Source organism: Hemibagrus wyckioides, linkage group LG11, assembly GCF_019097595.1.
Source record: "Hemibagrus wyckioides isolate EC202008001 linkage group LG11, SWU_Hwy_1.0, whole genome shotgun sequence".
NCBI classification, from domain to species: Eukaryota; Metazoa; Chordata; class Actinopteri; order Siluriformes; family Bagridae; genus Hemibagrus; species Hemibagrus wyckioides.
The window spans coordinates 26,100,694-26,117,055 of NC_080720.1; positions in this window are offsets into that span (position 1 = coordinate 26,100,694).

The following is a 16,362-nucleotide window of genomic DNA, read 5'->3' on the forward strand; positions in this document are numbered from 1 at the left end:
TAAATACAACTAGCAACACATAGTCCATTACAGGTAATGCAAATAAAATAAAGGCTATAATTTTTTGCTGCTATATTATATCAGTGGAGCTGGCATGCAGTGTGGGAGATTCATGGGGAAAATCAAGGAGGAAATGTCGGCCTCTTTATGGCCCCGGCACACAAATTCAGCACTCGTTCTCCCAGGCCAATCAGGGATAAATGATGGGCTCGCTGCTGGAGTTAGCTACATCCACTGTGTGCTAACACTGTTGGAGCTGCGTTGCTGGCAGCTACACTGCCTAGCTAGTCTTTTAGAAGGAGCTGCATGCTGATACGAAGTGATGGTTCATCATAACCTGCAAATGAAGTGAAATGCATCGTGGGACTTGTGTGTCTTCTCTGAGAAAGCAGGGAAAGAGAGCAGGTTTTTTCTTAGCGCTCTGTTTTGTTTGGCGTCAGTGTAGTCTGGTGACTCACGAAGAAGAAGAAGAAGTAGTGGGAAATATGTTCTCTGTGAATCACTGAGTTTACTGAGTGTGTCAGTATGTGGATAGCGTCCTCGTGTTCCTGTATGTGTGACCATGCTCGGCGGTTGGGAGGCCTTGATTCATGCGCATGTTACGTACTTTTGATGCTAATAACCCTCACGGTGTTCAAGCTACGCCCGGACCCATTTGTTTAGAAATGAGTTTGCATACATCTTCTGTGCCTCGTGCTTGCCTCATATGTTCTCCCATAGCTCAGACGCACTGGTGCCATATCCCTCTTCCCTTCCTTCTCTCTTTATGCACACACACATACCTGCAGGGCAACAAAAGCAACATTGAGTAGCGTGTTAACTTCTGTGCCAAGCTGCCCACCACATATTACTCAATGCCTGGCCGGGGCACACAGGACCAACTCATTTATGGGCCGCTATATTTTTATCATCTGAGCTAACTTTTATTTAAGAAGTGTGCATACAGGGCACGTTTAACAACATAGTGAGGCTGAATAATAGCCAAAGCATGAGGAACATATGTGTCTCATGTATAAGGTGGAAAGGTCAATGAGTACAATTTGCAGTGCACATGGTAATACCTCTGCAATATTACTGCTGTGTGTGTGTGTGTGTGTGTTTGAAGGTGACAATGTAAATTGGAGCCCCGATTACATACAAAGCACACCCAGGTTTTCTGAATTTGAGATGGTTGCCTAAAATCCCACGTTACACAAATCTAAAGTGTTTACTAATAAAAAATCTTTCTGGTGGATATATAACCCTAGTCTCTATATGCTTCCCTCTGATTAGGGATCTAAACTCAGATTTATTTATTTTGATTCTCCCTTTAAACAATGTGGAGTGAATAATCTCTTATGGATGCTGCCACTACCTCAGAACTGTTAATGCACTCATAAACCTCTTAAATCTTGTGTCCTTCCTAGCACTTATTCACACAATCATACTGAATATCTTTTTTAACACACGTTCATCTTTACAGTATACTGATGTACAAGAGTAATAATTTATACTATATGAGGAAATATACTATATTTTAGCCCTCTCATGTCGTCTCAGGGAGTTTTTCCTTTTCAGTGTCGCCTCATTAAGGATCTAATTCTACGTCTGGATTTCAATCAAGCTGCTTTAGAACAATATCTATAGTTAAAAGTGCTGTACATATACGACAGAATCAAATCGAGTTGAATGTGATTTCTGTAAAGCTGCTTTGGGACAGTTTTTGTTTGTTAAAAACAGTCTATAAAGAGATGTAGAAGAGTGCTAAATATGCGTCATGATGAGGGAAGAGCTCATCCCAGAGGAGCGGGAGGATACTATAAACAGAGAATTAAACATGACACAAAAGAAACAACAACAACAACACAAATTAATATTCAGCAGAACAACAAGAAAGCAGAAAAAAGGCACATTTTAAGGCTTATTAATACATCCTTCTTCAAAGGCCTGAGGGAATCTAGGTAGATTATGGCTCAATAACTAGAAACAACTCAAAAGCAACTCTCTTATTTCAGTCTGTATTTGTAGTTTTTTTGTCTCACTGATATGATGAAAAATCGATTCGCAGATTTACAGTAATGCATAATTCATGTATCAGAGAGCTGCTCAAAGTGTTTACGGTAAACAACTACTAAATGTAACCTCATAAACGTTAAACAGAAACAAATGTTCATGTTTTTGATACATAGCGTTATATGAAGTCCATGTACCCTTCTAGCAGCTTCTAATAGAGATCCTGTCACCTTTCTTTTGCAGAAGAGGACTGCCCTCCTTCGCTCCCTCCCTCCCTCTGCTTGCTCTCGTCTCTCCATCTCTCGCCTTCCTTCAGGGACTGGGGCCTCTACTAGGGACCTAGGCTTACACTACATCCAAGAGACCAGTGCCATGGCTATGCTGCAAATACATACACACATGCACGCATAATTTCTCTCTCTCTCTCTTTCTCTCTCTCTCTCTCTCTCTGTCTCTCTCTCTCTCACACACACACACATACGCACACACACACACACACACACACACACATACACACACACACACACCTCCATCTTCAGCTCACACTAGCACTGCAGCCTTTCTCCTGCTGGCTATTTTTCTTTGAGAGACTATAAAAAATATGCAAATGCTATTGTTAAAGAAGAAAGCACAGGCGTTTGTTTCTCCATGCTTGTAGCGCGCAAGGAAGGCGAAAAGAGAAGAATTTCTCTTTATGAAGACAGACAGAGAATGAAGGAACATGCACACTAGATGACCAGGTAGGATATTAAAATTAGCTCCCAAAAGCAGCCGTTGCTAGTTATTATAGTGTCAAGAGCGCCTCTCTGGGGCTCTCTTTCATCATGGACGTCAGGCCTTAAACACATGGCATCAAGCGCTTAAAGAGTGCAGAAAGTACGGAGGCACATTTGCAAAGCCCTCATGGTGCCATCTACACTTTTTGAAGTGATTACGGAGACGGCTCAGATCAAAGGCTCTGACAACTCAGAGTGCCCGCCAAGACTGAGCCGCACTAATCGTGCCGAAGACTCGGGCAACAATGCAACACACGCAGAAAAAAGATTATGAGGAGCGGGAAAAACGTCTGGGGAAGTAAATACAGGATTAGATCAAGTTTTTTTTTTTTTAATTTTTTGCAATTGAACAGCACAGATAAAGCGGAGGAGATCAGCAGTGATAGATAAATATTAATTATCAGAGATTGGGGGAAAAAATGATTGAACATTTTTGCGAGGAAATGTTTTACATTTAGCTAGAGATTAGATGCTGAACTCAGCTACACGTAAGGCCAGGCCAAGTCTGTTTCTATCGAATAAAATTCCTCCTGCAATGTGTATTTCAGATCACATACTTTTACATGATTACATTAGCTTAAGCGCATGGCGTTCTTTTCTTATGGCTCAAACATAATACCTGGAAGTGTGTGGAAGCGTGTGTTTTTCATTGTTTTATTGTATTTATGCCGTTCCATTTTCATTCCTTTTGACTATAACTGAATTACTCGGAGTAAAACATGTTCAATGGCTGCAATAACACTGCTAGACCGTTACACTTATTGTTTTTAAAGCAGTAATATGAGAATGTGATATTATACAGGACAGAAATAAATAAAGAAATAAATGCGTATGTACAGTACATGAAGAGTGTTAATAATAACTATAACGATAATAATCCGGTCTAATATTTCTTTTACTGTAACTGCTTTAACATGTAGACAGGCAACTACAGGTTAGAAACCATCAAGGAAAAAGTCCCACCTGACCCCTCTGTCACATCATGTGCAATGCTTTCCAACATTTCTTTCCTGTTTTTTTTTTTTTTTTGTAATAGTTCCCTTTGTGGACTTTGTAATCTGTGTACACAGTGCTGGTGCGTGAACAATAAAGGTTTTGTGAGCTCAAGCCATCTCCTCTCTCTGCCTGCTGTTTACTGTGTCACTCGGAGCCACTCTCTCGCTCCGTCCTGCGAGCTCTGGAAGCTTTCCAGAGCCCTCGGATTCAAAGTGGTCTCGCTCTCTGAACAGGGGCCAAGACAACGAGCCTTTCACCACAGCGGACGAACTTCTAGTGTCGCCAGCCGCGAAGAATGAATCTGCTTTTATCTGCCAGCCCAGTGCAGTACAATGAGTCTTCCTGTGCACGTAAGCATGAGACAGCAGAGAGAGCGAGAGAGAGAAAAAGAGAGAGAGTGAGGTGGGTGAGTTGTAAAAAAAAAAAAAGCTGTAAAAGTTCTTGTTGAAGCTAGAGATTTAGCTGCAACACACAAACACATTCAGAGAAAGAAGGAGAAAAAAAGAAAGAGGTAGGTGAGTAATTAAAGGTAAATTGTACCAAAAAATATGTACGGTTACATTTCTGTTCCTCAAGGTACAAATGTTTTTAGCGATCCATCAAATGTGTACAGTTGATACTAAATACAGAACATTCTCTTTCCCAAATGAAAACCATATTCTAAAGGTCCAAAAGATCTAATCTTAAAGTAGTTTAAAGACTCTCATGCCAAGCAGGTGAACTGACACACACATTTACACACACATTTTCATGTATTTATTTCAAAAATAAGGCTATCGACGATCTGCAATCTAGGTTTGGAAAGGCACAGAGATGTTCATTTGGAAACAATATATAGGTTTAGCTACAACACACATTATTTTCTAGAAAGACAGTGAGAGACTACATGAGAGTCTCAAACTTTAGTATAAAAAGGGAGTTATGCGTGGAGTTATACCCTAATGCTGAGACCTGATTAAATCAGTTTGCAGGTTAGCTAGCTACACACAACATCTACTGATATCTATAATACCTTTTCTTGGTACAATACCATAATATCGCTCCTGATGTAAGTCAAATCACAGGTTTATATTAAACTCGTTCTCAGATGTTATCTTTTCTAATAGCGGCTAATTCACAGAGTCTCCACATACACGGAATAAAACTGTGCTGATATGTAAGAAAGTAAAATGTATAATTGTTAATATTGTGACGTTTTCTGTAAGGAAAGGTTAATTCAGCATTAATGGAAGGAGTCTCCAGTTTCAGTGCTTTCACTCAGTAAGATTTCTGCCATAGGAAAGTCTTCAGAATGTACTTTCTTGATTCTCTGTAATGCTCTGTAATGATACGGGTTTTTTTTTGTCTTAAAAACAAGTCTTCAGGAGTCTTGAGGAGAAAGAGAAAAACAAGACACTATGTCTATAAAATAAGAGATATCTGCTATATTATATATGATAAAAGGAACTAGTTTATTATCGATCTTCCTCTTCAATAAACATCACTACAAATTGAAAAAAAACAATGCCATGATCTTTAATTAATTAATAATATGTAAGCGCTGGTTAAATACTGTGGTATAAGAGGTGTATATATGAAAAATTTTATATAAAACGTTTACGAAATTCCAAAATGAAGATCTGAGTGGTATTGAATAACAGCACCATGTTGTGGTTCCTATAACAGCACGTCCTATTGTACTTTATTTCTCTCTTAGGACATTTGAAATATATATTTATTATATCCTGTGCAAAATATTTTGAATTTTGAACCTATAAGCATCGGTGCCATGGATTTTTCTGGAAAAGTTTTTTTTTTTAAATACATATACTGTCTATGTCTGTGCCTCAAGATTAGTGCTTTGTGCCCATCACATTATCCATATGCTGTGTGTGTGTGTGTGTGAATTCACAAAGCATCTTGGCCAGTGAGATGGTCATTGATTGCCTGATCATTAGCAGTGACCAGCGGAAAAGTAACTTCTTTGCTAGCGCTGTCAACACTGGCGTAAACCATCTGACCACTCTTTAATGAACGGCCATCGAGTGACCAGGCCCGCTCAATGACCCCTACAGTCTCTAAGGCCCGCTTTATCGGCTAACACACGTCAACCTGATCATCTGCCACTAAGAGATTTCTTTTCTGCTAAACAGCCACTGATACCTTCAGTAATCATTACCATGACTTTACGGCTAAGTATTCTAAAGATTGCAATGATATTTAATTCTTCTGAAGAATTTTTTAATTAAAGCTTCAGTTTAACTGGTTCAACACACATCGTCACGATGAATTATAAAATACGAGTGTGAGGTCTAGATTTATGAAAAAATTTGGATTTTGTTAAATTTCATAGAAATTTATTAAGGAAGTAAGAAAATGTACAATGCAAACCTTACACTTATAATAAACACACGCTTTCTAATGTTTCTGAATACTTAAGAATAAACAGCTAGTCAAATATGAATGTTTTGGCCATATATTTGAGAAATTCTAATGAAATTAATATTGCAGCCACTTTAATAGGTACACCTGTACACTTGCACATTTATGCATTTATCCAATCAGCCAATCATGTGGCAGCTGCTGCAATGCATAAAGTCATGAGATACAGCTCAAGACCTTCACATCAGAATGGGGAAAAATGTGATCCTGGTGACTTTTGGCAAGGTCTTCAGTGCCAGATGGGCTCTGTATTTCAGAAACCGATAATATCCTGGGATTTTCACACAAAATAGTCTCTAGAGTTTACACAGATTTGAACAGAAAAAAATCTGAAAAATCTGTAGAATGCACAACGTTTTGACTCTTAAGATGGATTGGTGACGGTGTAATGCTACAGCTGGGCACATGCTCACACAAAACTAACACACACTAAAGATTGGAAGATTGGAATAAGATGAGATTTCTCCAATTGCAAAGGCAATATATTTCATTCAAATGGTAACAGATAAATGCTCCTAAATCCTATGTATTGCACATGATTCCTCATCAAAGCATAATCATTAAGTTAAAGATGATAAAATCATATTTATTGCATTCAGTAAATAGTAATAATAATGTATGGAGATGAGTAAAGAGTAATAGAGTAAAGAGTCTCATATCAAAAGTGATGCAAAGAAATAAAATTTAACACAGCTTCGTAACTTTTCAACAAATGAAATAAAAAACGTTCCTGAGAAATGACTCTGACTTTTCAAGCAGGAGTGTCTGTTATTTTTCTTGCAGACATTATTACATAGAAGAGGTGGAGGAGAATATTTGCTACTCGAAGCCCGCGAAATTACTTTACACTGATATAACACGCACTGCAGAGGGTCTACTAGTGGCACTGTTCTCCCTTTTGAGCAATTAGACAGTCCAGAATTAGACCTTCTACTTTGCTGGTGTGTGTGTGTGTTTGTGTATGTGTATGTGAGAGAGAGAGAGAGAGAGAGAGAGAGAGAGAGTGTAAATGTGTGTGTGTAGTATGTGTGTAAGTGAGAGGGATAAAGAGAGTGTGGCTCTGCTCATGGAGTGAATGAAGCGTTTCGCTGGTTGAGTGTTTTCCCTCTCTCTCTTTTTCTCTCTTTCTCTCTCTCTCTCTCTCTCTCTGGGAAGGAAGCACCCTTCATTGGATTGTGTGGAAATGAACTCGACAGAGCGGTGAGTGTGTTGACCCTGCACTGCCCTCACTCTTCTCATCACAGTGTGAGACTCACACTAGAAACTTCCTGCCTGATTTCACCTGTTCAGTCCATTAGACATTTAAAAATGCTTCTAACAACTCAAATACTCTAGAAGAGTGATCCTGTAAGGAATAAAATGCAACAAGATTTGCTTTTGTAGCAAAAATAATCACCAGTGATGTGGTGTGCATGATTATTTTCCTATAACAGCATATATATATATATATATATATATATATATATCTATATATATATATTTATAAAGAACACCACATTGTAATTTTTATCCTTTTAATGTTACACATCCAATTTAGAGCCTGTTATCACTTACATTATAAGCTGTAAACTTTTTTCCATTAGCAGCCACTCTTTTATTTTTCTCTTGAAGTTAATAAGGAAAAAGAAAATTCAGAAACTTCAAAACTCTCATTCCTTAACTCTTCCCTGTACTGGAAATCTTACCTCTGACTGTTACAAAGTGCTGACACCAGGGATTCCTTCCAAAAATGCTAACTTCACCATATTCCACCTTCTGATCAGCGTCCACAACACAAGTATTAGTTGTTACTTGAGCGTAAACCCTCGCAGCCGTAATGAATGTCTGAGCTGTCCCTATAGATGCCATACGACCAATTCGAATTGAGAATTCAACACTCCTCTGTGGGATAAACAGTGATTAATGCGGACTCCAATCTCAAATGTGACAGACTGAAACGCTGGATCTTTTTAGGATTTCTTTTAAGCCCTTCGGAGGAATGAATTTACAGAAGACTTTAGATGAGTACCATATGTCTACAGTACACCATGTATGTGGAATAGAAGATGTGTTATGGTCTGTGGATTCTTGCAATTGAAACACTAGTAGAAACTCAGAATAAAGTTGTGGCCTGTGTTGCCGGCAGAAGCATGAGCAGAGGCAGATTGCGCGAGGAGGAAGTGTCTTTGAAGGCAGCAAGTTGCGGGTTTCTCTCCCCGGCCGTCCGCCTGTTCCACCCCGAGTGCCCTCCCCCGCTGGCACAGGTGCTGTTGCTCGCTTCAATTTGGCTCAAAGGCGCACTTGAAACGGCACGCCTGTCATGGCCAATCTGGAGCTGCAAGACGGAGCAGAGGGGAAGGGGGCCATCGGAGTGGACAGAGAGAAGCAGGGAGGGGAGGTGAAGAAGAGACAGAGCCCACCACACCTCCCTTCCTCCACTCTTTGCCATCTCACCCCTACACCACCCCCACTCTTTCTCCTGCTGCTCCTTTCCTCTCTCGAGCACATGTTCACCGTAGGCGCACTCACCCAGAACAGCACAAAGAGAGGTCAGGACAGTCAACAAGTTATTTACTGCCGAGGAACGCCGCGTCTCCAATCTGCTTCTGGGAAGAATGAGAGGGAGGAGGGGCAAAAGGCATTATGTAATGAAGGAAGATGGTTTTTATAACGCCTCAGGTCTGGCCTGTGTTCATTTCCAGATCAAGCATCTAGTATCAAGCATCTCGCACTCCTTTTATCACCTTGTCAGAAGATTTTCCCACTTCTGTGGATGATAAGAAACATTCGATAAGAGTGTTTGACATTACACATAAGGCAAATGCAATTTTTTAACACTGTTAGTTGTTCGGATTTGTGTTCAGCTCATTTTTTGCTCTCAGGGTAATCAAGGTTAAAAAAAGGGGGAGGGGGATCAGTGGAGTAGTAAATAGAGTAAATGTTTGGGTGATCCCTAAACATATAATGCCCTGTTTCCACCAGTACTGTTTGTGTTTCTGGTCTCTGAAATCACCTTCACAACTTAGTCTTACTTGTTAACTCCTTGACCCTGAGTTCAGCAAGTGAAATCAAATCACCATGGCTGCCTGCAGCATGAACAGTCAATATATTAACACAGACTTGTGAAATCTGTACAGTTCAACTATTGGGACAGGTAAATTTACACTATATGGCCAAAGGTTTGCAGACACCTGCCCATGCCATTCATAATTTCTTGTTGAACATCACCTTTCACGGCTAGTAACCACTCTTCTGGGAAGGCACTCTACTAGGTTTTAAAGCAGGGGTGTAGGTATTGTAATCATTCAGCCACAGGAACAGGAAGTGAGACTGTTGATGGTTAAGTAGGCTTGGTGCACATTCCAGTTCATCCCAAAGGTGTTCAGTGTGGTTGAGGTCAGTGCTGGCCATGCCACTCTGGTTTTTCCACATCAATTTTGGCAAATGAAGTCTTTGTGTATTGTGCTTTGTGCACAGGGGCATTATCATGCTTTGGGAACAGATTTAAGATTGTCTTCTTAGTGCCAGTGATGGGAAATCTTTCTAAAAAAAAAATTCTAGACAAACTTGTGTTATGTATCAACACTTTGGGGAAGAACCACATTTGGGTGTGATGGTCATGTGGCCACATACTTCTGGCCATATCATTTAAATCACTCATCACAGTTAGCTAGCTAGATTGTTGGTAAGAAAAGAAATGCCTCAAAGTTTTTTTAATCTACTTCATATGTTACATTTGCTAAGGTCAAGTTAAATGCATCAACCCTCTACCTAAAGAGACCCAAAGAGCAAATGTGTCATATTGCCAATATGTCCAATATTTCTCATCTGCTTTACTTCTCCAATGGATTTCTCATTAATATGCCATTAAACATCATTAGAATATGATGTACTGTCATGTCAATGCTACTCCCAAGAGGCATTGTGGCCTACAAACATGGCCGCCAATGACTCACTCATGCTCAAGCTCACCTGATTACTGATCAAGCACACCTGGATTCAATCTCAGACACACACACACACACACACACACACACACGCACACAATATAAATAGCACACGCAAGTATTCAGTCAACCTGAAGTATTGCTCAGTGTTGCCTCGTCTCCTGATATACTAAAACTTATTCTTCATGCTTGCTTTTCGAATTGTTGGTCCTCTGCTTCCTGAATCTAGTCTTGCCTTGTATCGCTCATTTGTTCATTATTGACCACTGCCTGTGTGTTACCTACTTTGATTTTGATCCATTATTTGGATTTGTGAGCCTGTTGTAAAAATAAAGCCATTTCCCTGCACCTGCAACTATCTCTGCCACCTGACGTAAAAAAAGAAGCTGTTGCTCTTTTGTGTTTAGGACCTAACAGTAAATCCTGACACTTATCCATTATGTTTGAAATGTCTTAGCCGAAATCTTATTCTCTCTTAACGTGATTGTAAATGCACTAGCAATGTCCCCATGTGACATCAAATCCTTCTCATGGGAATAACAAGAAGCAAATAAACAGCAAACGAACACAGCAACAAATTAACTCCAGAATTATAAAACACGTCTCATATTTCATCCTAAAGATATTTAACGTTTCTTCCTTTTTTTTTTCCTTGTTAAAATTGCTCTTGATTGTGTTAGTCTATATAATACCTTATAACAGACTGTTTCCCTGTTAGTAAGACTACCAAACTAGAACCCTTTTAAGAATATAAATGGATTAATAAAATATACAAAAGCATTTTTCAAAAAGCTTGAACAGTGAACAGAACATAAGGTTTAACAGTACCCGTGTATTAACATTAGAATGAATAGACGTGCGCAATTCTTTTTCTGTTTGTTCTGCTCTATGAAGCACTCTGAGCACGCAGCTTGTTTCTCTGGCAGCTCCGAACTGCCTTTATGTGAAGGAAATGTGGCTGCAATGAGGGACAACAAAGCAGATTGTCAGATTACAGGGAGCATCGCGATCCAGGAAATGTTTCCTCATCAGACAGCCAGCTCTTTAACTGGTGTTGTCTTAGCCCCAGGCTACAGCCCACTGTATGCTTGGGAGCTCTTTCAGGGAAGACATGGGAAGAAGAATGCTGAATTCAAATGGGGCTGAGCATCTTGCAGATGTCGCACATTAGCCCTTTACACTTACAAACTGGTAGCTTGACTGATTCTCATCCTTCACTGTGGTGTGTGCTGTGTGGCTGCTAAAGATTATGGTGATTGGATATGGGTAACAATCTTTAAAATTCTTCCAAAGGGCAAAATCCTTTGGAATCTAAAATGCTTCACCAGCACTGACGAGCAGAGAGGGCAGAAAAAATGGACGTCTACATCATCATCCAGACTGGAGTAATGTTTGTGTCTTTATAGTACAACAGCATGGTATTGGTATCAATGGAGGCCACAAAACATTACTGCAAATATTTAAGCAGGCACAAGCAGTAGCTGAAAATGTAGGATTTATTCAGCTGTACTGATATGTAGACACTCTAACCCACCAATGTTTTATATAGCGTATGGAAAAAAAAAACGTAATCTTTATGACTTTTTGTGATATAGAAATGTATATAAGCTTGCTTTTCTTTCCCTTATACCCTGCACCCACATGTGTCTTTTCTTCTCATTATTCAGGTACACAAAGTTAGTAATCCTTGACATGTCAAATTAACAACAACAACAAAACCCACATGTCATTGATAAGACGAGGTTTAAAGAAGTTTGCTGGTTTTCGTTAGTTTAGCTGCTCTCCCACTCAAGTCTAGCTGATCTAGTTGGTTGGCCAATTTGCCTCCCAAGCTGACTGGGAGGTCTTCCAGCTAGAACCAGCCTGTAAGTATACAAACCCATATATGACCATCAATCCAAATAAGCCTGATCAGCTAGATACACCCAGCCTTGTTAGAAGTAGGTTGAGTAGAAGTAGCTAAATCCAGCCAGTCCAGCTACTGAGATAGCAAAATAGGTCTGGCCCAGATCTGGTCCACACAATGCACTTACACTCTGCCCACATACCACAAAAAATGACGGCCCTTTGGTGGCCCATATCTGGTTTGCCAGAGGTGGGCCAAAAATGGGTCAGCACAACATAAACCAAAACATAACCGGGCCACATCTGGCATGCCATCATATAAATAGTGCCATCACTGCCAGACCTGATCCGCATCTGGTTGACATACCACTTGCCATGCCAGAACTCAGCCAGCAGTGCCAGCTTAACCAATCAGGAGCATGCATTTTCATAACTGTCAGAACATGAGTGTTTTATTTCCTGTGTAGATCATGCCTTACATAATTTCATCACTTATACTTCTGTGTGGCATCCATGCAAAATGCACAAAAAATGAATACCATGCCACATCACACAAATCAGTTTAAGTGTACAGATAAAGCAGTGATGTTATCTGGCATATTTCCTCATTCCCCCCCCTGATATTAATACTCAGCCACATCGCTGCTGAAGATATTCAGTTTCCAGAATACGTGGATATGGATATTGCAAGCAAAAAAAATGACCTTGACATTGTTGTTATGTTTAGACTTAAATAATAAACATTCCTGAGTACTCACAGCGACACTGCTTGTGGCATGTTGAATAGCCACTGTCAACATCTGCATAGTCATCAGCAGACAGTCTGGCACTGCTCAGCGTAGCATGACCATGGAAAATCATCCTGTCATGCACTGACGACTAGTGCCAACCGAAACCTGTGCCAGGGCTTTGGCCCAGGCTGCAGTGGCATGGCACAGGCCGTCCTCGAGGTGGCATTCTTCTGCATGTATTTCTGAGAATGCCAAGAACTGGTGGCAGCCTAGCAGCTTCAGTGGTAAGTCAGGCAAGTGGAGGAACCTTGCCTTTCATCCTCAGGCTTCAAACAGAGCCAAAATTGAGTTTTTAGCCAGTTTCTGCTACTCCCGTGAACACAGCCCGCGCACCATGGCTTTTTGCCTGAAGCAGCAGCGGGGAGTCCTTTCAAAGGCTCCCACACACACAAACACACACACACACACTCACACAACACACACACACACAAAACGCATGGGAGCCTGCACAGAGGACACTCACAGAATTATTTTCATGTGCATTGGAGAAGAGAGGGAGAGTTTTGCTTCGAAGCCCTCCAAGGCATATGTTTGAGTGTGTGCGTGTGCATGTATGTGAGAATTTGAAACTGAAGCTGTCGTTGGCTAGCTTTGTAGCTCTAATCCTTTTTCTTTTAACAAAGTGTGAAACATATTACATTGTGATATTAGTTGAGCATAAAAACCTTGAGCGAGTATCATTTTTTTTTTACCTCTTATCTTACTTACTACCTGAATTTATATCATTTATAGAAATGTATAATAAGAGAAACTAAATTTTTGAAAGAGATTTGAGGGGCTGAAGTGACATGGCGATGCTTGAGCTCTTGGAGATGTGCAATTACATCTCTTACTGTGGTATATTTTTCATGTTGGAGATTTTCCCCTCCTCTCTCTCTCTCTCTCTCTCTCTCTCTCTCTCCCAGGGGAGCTAGTGCAGTCCTACCAGTTAGTTTGTTTTAATTATTTTTCTGTATGCAAATGTGGTTTTATTTAATTGCGGTAAAGCGTGCGCCAGGCCCAAGCGAGAAGGGTGGGGGGTGGGGGTGGGAGAGGTTTGCAAACTCATTATTGATGCCTTAGCCTTCTTTCTACAAGCCTTTGCCATTACTTACTGTAATCAATCTTTCCCATCCTCTCACTTCAAAACAGAGCAAGAAGCAGTAATGCCGCCTTACTGCATCAATCAAACACAGACTCTGGATGAGCTTTTTTTTTTTTTAAAGGTAGGCATCTTCGTGCTAAACTATGTTTTCATTACCTCGAAATAAGAAGAGCTGATTGTCAGGACGAGGCCGGTTTAGATCAGCTGTACTGGTTATGTTACCGCAGGCCTTTCATTGAACCAACCTCTTGTATGTGAATGGACAGAGATAATGCTTTACAGCCGGATTCTACAAAATGTCTTCTTGAAGATTCAAGTGATTATGTGCATGTGTGTGTGTGTGTGTGTGTGTGTGTGTCCTGGTGATTGAAACTCTTGATGGATCCTTTCAAGTGCACAGTATGACTTGCTCCAAGCGGAGATAAGCCATGCACGTAGTGAATAAAGAAAGGCACATTATCAAACTCTGCCATCACAGAAGAGAGACTAATTACCTACAGTCATGCAGTGTGTGTGTCTGTGTGTGTGTGTGTGCATGCTTCAAGAGTGAAGAGTGATGGCCATGCTTGGGATGTGTTGGCTGGATGAAAAAGACACACCAGGGCTAGCAGCGCTTGTCCGATTGTTGACAGTTTGATTACTTGTCGATTTATGTTCACTCTGAATAATTTAAGTGGGCGGGGCTAAAACATGACCAACAACATCATGAATATTGTCAACCCTATCATAGTTCATGTACACACATGCACATATTTGCTCTCAGATAGTTCATAGGGCTTGGGATTGGATGTCAGGCTTCAGATGTTTTTTTTTTTGTTATTGATGGATAACTCTGCATGATATGCTTAGAAGAACCCAAACAAGAACAGACATTATTTGGATACACTTCTAAAGACTGAACAAATCCATCTAATTAACCACAGTGACCTTATAAAAATTAGGAGACTAATGATCCTGACGTGTCCTTCTCTTACATTTTGTTCTTTTTTTGTGTGTTTTTCTTGTTTGTTCCTTTACTTTTACTCATTTGCATATACAAATGAAAGAGTACCATTGCATATTTACACTGGAATGAAGATAGGTTAGCAATATAGCACATGCTTAGCTTGTTCTTCAGGTCAATAGTCATACAATTTAATATTAACAGTCAATTAATATAAAACTTAGTTATAGAAAGCATTGAAGCTTTGGATGTCATCTCTGCATGTGTAAGTATTTAACATAGTAACACTTAAAAAAGTATGCAGGAAGAAGAATAACAACCTTGCTAACACAAACTAGCTAGTGTAGCTGTCTTATGTAAAGTTTAAATTGATCTGAAAACCAGAGAATTTATCATCTCTATGACACCTGAATGACCTTGCAAATATTCAAGCAAAAGGGCCACATACGGGAAATCTGACATATTTCTTTGGATATCAATCCATATTAGTCATTAAATCTAGCTAGATTTTCAGTTAAAAATAACTAGCTGAGTAAAATTAACTAGCTAGCTAGCCTTAATTCCTTGTAGCTGTATATTTTCATACAAAAGGCCACATTGTAATGTGGAAAATCTGTTATATTTCTTTGGATATCATCTGGTGCAAGGCTTTAATGCTAGCTAGATTATTAGTTAAAATAATTAGCTAGGTATGATTAATTAACGAGCTAGATGTAATGCTTTAACCTGTTCATATCCAAACAATATGACAGATTTCTCCCAAGCCTTTACTGTCCCAAACCCTATTGTGAGTGTTTACAGACATTTGATGGGCTTGGAAGTTTAATAGATGTCCTGAGATAACACAGATAAAAAGAGGCTGCCAAAGCCTTAGTAGCTACAGAGCCAGAGAGTAGAGTCTCCTTTCTGTTTTCTCACTCTCTTACTGAACCAGAGGAAGAAAAACCCTCAAAGTCATTCCTTTAATCCATCTTGACAAGACAGAGGCTAAGTTAACACCCCCCTCCATCTTCCATACCCTCCTCTCCTTTTCATCCCCAGGAAGCCTTCAGTGCTGAAGTCCTACCACAGCCTCTTAGTGGTGTGTGGTGTGTTCTATGACACAGCTGATCCACACACACAACACGCACTCACTCACTCACACACACACACACACACACACACACATGCACCCAGGCATAATTCCCTCTTTGCTATGTAGTAGGAGCCACTTTAATCCTCTCTACACCCTACCCTGCACTGGGAAAATTACACCTTCATTGCAGGGACAGCGTGTAGTTATATATGGTTATACATGACTTTAACACTAAGCAGAATTTTCTTAAGTATTGGTATGCATTTACAGATTTCCAACACCCCGCAGTTAGGTAACTGTATAATTACCAGGTTTGCAGCATTGCAAACATAATAACATTTGAAAAACAATCGGCACACCATATGGCAAATTGTAAAAAAATATTTCCCATTGCATGACAATAGAAACATCTGACAATCTGCTATGGAATTAGCATGGTGTTTTTATATGGGCAGTGGATTTATGATGTCTATGAGCTTTATCTTTAAGACTCCTCTTAGAATAAAGTGAGGT